Source organism: Anas acuta, chromosome 5 (genome assembly GCF_963932015.1).
Source record: "Anas acuta chromosome 5, bAnaAcu1.1, whole genome shotgun sequence".
Taxonomy (NCBI): domain Eukaryota; kingdom Metazoa; phylum Chordata; class Aves; order Anseriformes; family Anatidae; genus Anas; species Anas acuta.
In genome coordinates, this window is record NC_088983.1 from 26,408,559 (window position 1) to 26,414,558 (window position 6,000).

The window sequence follows — 6,000 nt, forward strand, 5'->3', positions numbered from 1 at the left end:
TGAATTATTCAGAATAGCTACTCCCTTGTTATGATGTTCCTATTTTTCAGTTCGGGACTCAACGTCATTGTCACTGAAAGATGGCAGAATTCCTGCTAACTTAATCACATTCAGACCTATACCATGCCTAACATCAGAAAGCCATTAATAACCAGCTTATACCAACCAAAGTCTGCTTTGTCTGTGATGACACATCTTAAAAATAGTTTCCTCTGAATGAAATCTACATTTCTGTACTGAATTATTACTTGCTGGGAGTCACTCTTTCAGTAACCCTTACACTTTGCTCAAACAAAACACTCATTGCCCTTGAGAAACACCTGAATAAGCCTTAGCTAATTTGATACAATTCAGAATAATTAAAGACAATAACTGAAAACTGTAGGCTACCAGCAACGTAAAGATTTCTTTTGCCACCAGAATCTTCTTTCAGCCCGTACTTCACTTCGGGCATTTAGGAATGCTACGGGATCTGAACACTCGACTTTGCAGAAATAATCCTAAGAATCCACAGTCTCTGTGTCTGGTATATAATTCACTGGGACAGAATTAAACATTTCCTGTTTATATTTCTTGCTATATGCTGAAGTCTACTGAGTGCTGACTTTGTCTACAAGCAAGCCACGGATGTACTAAACATCTGGGTATTAATAACACAGAATTCCCCAAATTCTCATCACCTCAGCAGATGATTGATTTTTTAAGAAGATACATAGGAAATAACTGTCTCATCCTCTCTACAGGTATGCCTTTGGTCAACAGCATTCTTTAGAGAAATGCTGTGTTGACAGGGAAAGGGACAGACTGCTGGGTTCTGAGGCTGTGGGAGGATTGTGGTCATTATGACCGGGCAGCTAGGATTAGAGCAAAAAACCACTGTGGGTGTTAATTCTGGCCTTCAATACGGCCAGAGCGACTCAAGGAGCTTGTCAAGGCACACCATGTGGACACTTATCTTTCAATTATGCATTTTAGATAATACTTTTAAACACACTTGGCTTGCTTTTATCGATGCTTTCCAGTCAGAAAGTATAGTTCCACATAAAAATAGAGTTCCACTTTTATGTGGAACAAACAAACAAAACGGAAAAAAAAAAAACAGAAATCAGCAGAAGCTTCCCAGTGGGAATCATACCAACAGTGCTTAAGATGGAATTTGGACTATAGGAACTATAAGCATGTCAGAAGCTCCCAATCCAGCTTCTTTGGTTTTGATGACAAGGGCGAGAAGTGCTGATTAAGGCAGCTCTGCAACTTCTAAAAGGAAAATCCTCACACAATATGTTAAATGGCAGAGGAAAGAGAAGAAATAAATAAAAGGAATGACCTACTTTTTAACCTATTTAACAATGTGTGTAAATATTTTCATCTACATGCCCCGAAGTTCCAAAGGTATTACCTTGGACATTCTTAAACAGCTGTGAAACGACTTCTAACTTGCCAATTACAATTCAACTTTGAATAATCAATGACCACAGCTACTCTAGAAGAGATGCAAGTTGACAGCTGCAAATACATGTTAAAGGGCTGTTTATAACTGAATGATTAAGAGCAGACATTGGCAGGGGTCAGGGTTGGCAGCAAAGGTAAGGCCAGAGGCAGTAAGGAGGGCTGGGGCACACAGAAATGGCTCATCTGAAGGAAGGTAACAGCTTCTTGTGGTAGTGCTGGGAGCCTTACACATGAAGCTTTGGGAGCCACTTAAGGGAGTGGGGCTTTCTAGCTTGGAGAAGCCAGAATGAGACTTTAAGTCTGGTCGAATTTGTCAATTTTTGCTAGAATGTGGCCTAGTCCTGTTCTAGGAAGACCCATAGTGTTGTGACTTGATCCTATTACAGGTCAGAAGTCCTAAATCTGTCTTTCCAGTGCATTGCCAGCTCTTAGCTCCATATCATGGATCCTTCTGGAGCAGAGGTACTGAACAATGCAGCTTGTTTAGATCCTAGAACGGGTGTCCCAGCCCTTCTGAGCTCCTAGTGGTCCTGCAACTCCCTCTTGCTCCTCTACCCCAAGCCAGGATACGCTGTAGGATCTCCCTGTTTGCTGGGGCAGCAAGCCACAAGAATGTACCCCAGGGTAAGAGAAGACACTCCTGGGGAGAGGCTGAGTAATAGAGGTGGGAGGAAACGGCTTTGAAAGGGAGAAAGAGGCCAACAATTGGAAGAGCAGGAATCTCATTTCGTGGACTTCTTGTCCACGCTATCGAAAGTTTGGTCCCGTTGTAACAAATCTTTTTTCCACCCCAGGGTAATGCCATTCAGTGTGCCTTCGATACTTGTGTTGGAACTTCTTAGACAATCCATTAAAATCCATCGTACATTAGACTACCAAACTGATGGCTAAAAACCACACGTGAGAGCTGCATTCAAAACAAAAATAAAAATGCAACGTGGCATTAACAAAACCCAAATGGAATTGAGACAATAATACAGATGTGGTCTTTATTTTTCCCACAAAATTTAATGTGGGCCTTGCTTGGAACGTATCATAATATGCATTACTTGTTATGAATAAGAAAACCACTTATGACAGAGTACTCGATGGCATCTGCTATTACAAGATACATAAAAGCATTCTTAAATCCTATAAATATCACAATGAACTGTGACTTCTTTCTCCCCTGAAAAGTTTTTTAACATCAGAGCAAGCTAACTTTTGATGTATGTTACTACTGTAAAACTGGATATGACAGGCCAGCACTGAGCTGTGTTCATGAATAAGAATGCACTTAAAGTAATACTAGCAATTTATTCCATTTATTTTTCATAATAATCTATATTATTCTGAAATAGAAATTCTAGGAAACTAATGTGTTCAAAGATGTTAAAAAAAAAAAACAAAAAACTGAAAAGGAATGTGTTAACAGAAACGTTATAAATCTTACATGGAATATCTTGTAGAAACGTGTCTTTTAAAATTGGGTTGTGAAAAACAAGGTGAAATTCACCTTGTACAGTTAATATTTGCATACCACTTACTTCCCTTGCAGACTGTCAGAACAGGGACCCAGCTGAATCATTTGGTACATAATCTTTTTCTTATCTTTTCACGAGACAAAGTTCACAGAAAGTGATAAGGAGATGGAGCAAATCAGGAGGTGAGTTCTGAAATGATGAAAAGAGTACTTTCAAGCAGGAATCTGCTTTGCCTTTTTATTTTTTTTGGCTGTCGTGTTCTCATCATTTTCACCATCACTGCCTGACTGTTCAAAATATGGTGCTGATGAAAATCCTCCTTTGAAACAGGGTTTCATGCACCTGCAGGAACCGCGGACATGATAATCACTTATGCCAGTGAAGCAGCTTTAAACCAGCTGAAATCAGTATCTCCTTCAGATGTCCTTGTTCTGTTCCTTTCTCAGGTAAACCTGGAAGAAAATAGCCCACATCTGGGGAACCTTCCCTGCCACTTCATTTTCCTAAGCAAAGCCTGTAAGTTTATGGTGTCTCTAGATAAGTTTTTTGTGTGTGTGTTACCTAGTATTCTTTAAGTGATTATGAAGCTATCTCTGCAACGTTCAGGCTGCTCACTGTACTGGCAACCAAGCTAATTTAGTTTGAGGGTGCAATGTTCCTTTTTCCTTGTAACTGGCATTACCTATCTCTTAGATGCACATTGAGAGTTCCTCCCACTAAACATCTGATTGTCATAAAAGGGGAAAATAGCGTTTTCTTCTTGGCTTAGAAGTTATTATTTGAGTCTTTGAGTTAGGGCGTCTATCAGGAGGACAAAGGGATAATACTGGCTCTGTCCCTTCCTCTATAGTCCTTGTAAATAAACAGACAGTAAGCAATTTCTTTTGCCCAAATCCCATGCTTGGCCCTTAGGTCCATTCAATGCCCCAGAGGGCTCTGTCTCTTTTCTTTCTTGTTCCTTCTCAAACAGTGTAATACCCAGTCAGCCCCAGGATTTGTAGCTAGTTGTAAAAGGGCAAAGGTTTTACATGACTCTAGGCAACAGGAACACAAAAACAAAATTTCCGTCCCTTTGCTCTAGGCAACTGCTAGACAGAGGGTTGTTTTTTTTTTTTTTTTTTGTTCTGTTTTGTTTTGGCTTTTTTGTTTTGTTTTGTTTTGACTCCTGGAGGCAGTGCCTTTGCTCTTAATTCATTCACATCAACCTGGGAAAATCACACGGACTGCCAAGACTACTTCTTGCTCAGGCCTTCCTATTCAACCCATTGCCTTGCACAGTTGTTGCTTCGGTGTTTCCAGAGCTATCAGTGTACAAAGACACACATCCCAGGGCACCCTCCACTTAGCCTGAGAGAAGAGTCAGTAGGGCAGCAGGCTGTATAGATCAAGTATATGACCATCAACAGATTAAAACCTTTTGATGTTGATGATGAACAATTTTCAGCATGGTGAAATGTTGACTCTCTTTTATTGCTGTACAAATTCTCATTATTTTCTCACCAGACAGAAGCTTGTGAGCATGTTTGTATAAGCAAGCAACAGGAATTCTAAAACGGTACCTGGGCTCGTTCATTGGAGAGCAATGAAAAGCAAACACGTCTGAATCCTATCTGTTGATATTAAAAAAATAATTGTTTCTTATTGCTGAGTCTATCCTTCTATCTCCACAGATGTCATAAAACCAAAAAAAATAGAGAGAAAGAGGGAAGGAAATAAAGAAGGAAAGAAGGAAAGAAGGAAAGAAGGAAAGAAGGAAAGAAGGAAAGAAGGAAAGAAGGAAAGAAGGAAAGAAGGAAAGAAGGGATGGTGAACATTTTAAGTATCCTGGGGTTTGTTTTGTTGTTTGAAGAATCAATCTGTGACTCCTAGCCCAGGGGGAGTGCTCCCCAGGCAAAGAATCACAGCAGATCAAGATCAGGTATATGCGGCCCATGCCATTTGTTTCTTTGCATGTGCTCTGGGAGTCAGAGTTCAGAAATAGTGAAGTGTAGGTTGCACCAATGGGTCCGTGCCCTGCAGAGGTGTTCCTGGAGATGTGAAAATATTTATGGTTAGGGCAGTTAAGCTGGCTCCAGAGCTGTTTTGAACTATTGGAGTAGTGCCAAGGGTCTGGCTCAACTGATAGATTTTGTTTTCGGGTTGCATAAGCATAAGTAACCTGCAAGACTTGAATATTTTTTAGTACAATGGTTAAGTTCAGATAGGGTTACTTAAAGAGCAACTATAATAGGACTCCTGTAAGCATTTTTCACTTTACCCTAATTGCCCTCCCTAGAAGCTGCATCCTTGCATGTAGGCCTTTGGGCTCTGACCTTACAGCTGCTCAAGTGTTTTGACATATCAAACACTACCAAATGTTTTAAAGTCCTGCTAAGGGTGTGTATGTGTATTCACCTTCTCTTTTAGAAAAGCTGTAATCATATTCTTCCCTGATGTGAAGCTGCCAATCTTAGCCTGTATTATTTTTTGTTAGGACAGAATCATCAGGTTTTATAATGAACTAAAAAGTAATTTTAATATGATTGAACTTATGGGTGTAACATTTTCCCCTTCTGAATACTTTGTCTTCTTATTGTTCACCATACCTCTGCATTTTTTAAAAGTTCAAGCACACTAACAAGCTTTTCTTCTCACAGACTTTTTGCATAGGCTCTGGAGTATGCTTTTATGAGGGGAAAGTATGTATGTCTTGATATACATGGCTGTTGACTTTCACCATCTGAAATGAATAAATAAATTAAATTTGAATGTAAAGAAAATAGCGTGTTAAGTCAGGTGATAAGGCTGGATTTTTAGCTTGACTGCTACTACAAGAGGAAAGCATATTATGTCACATATTTCAGATACTTCAAGGCAAATCTCCCGGCGGTGGAACAAGCATATACTTACTTATAGCAGTCATCTGATACAGAATTAGGCTGAGTTCCTACATTGCCAAACTGGCACTCCAGACAAAAGGAACTTAATTCCAAATAATGCTAAAACTAGTCTACGCACAAACCTTGAGCTGGCTCATCTAGATCACTTTTTACACCTACTTAACTAAACACACTTAAAACCCCGTGTTAATGTGCTAATATGCTGT

General features: G+C 39.7%; 1 long non-coding RNA gene across 1 annotated transcript in view; it reads left to right on the forward strand.

Annotated features, from left to right (window-relative positions):
• The window catches only part of LOC137857168 (uncharacterized), a 27,101-nt gene extending 21,395 nt beyond the window's left edge, over positions 1–5,706 (forward strand). Inside the window, exon 3 of the long non-coding RNA XR_011096997.1 lies at positions 3,362–5,706. This is a non-coding gene — a long non-coding RNA (uncharacterized lncRNA). The remainder of the gene's footprint in view (positions 1–3,361) is intronic.
• The last annotated feature ends 294 nt before the right edge of the window (positions 5,707–6,000 follow it).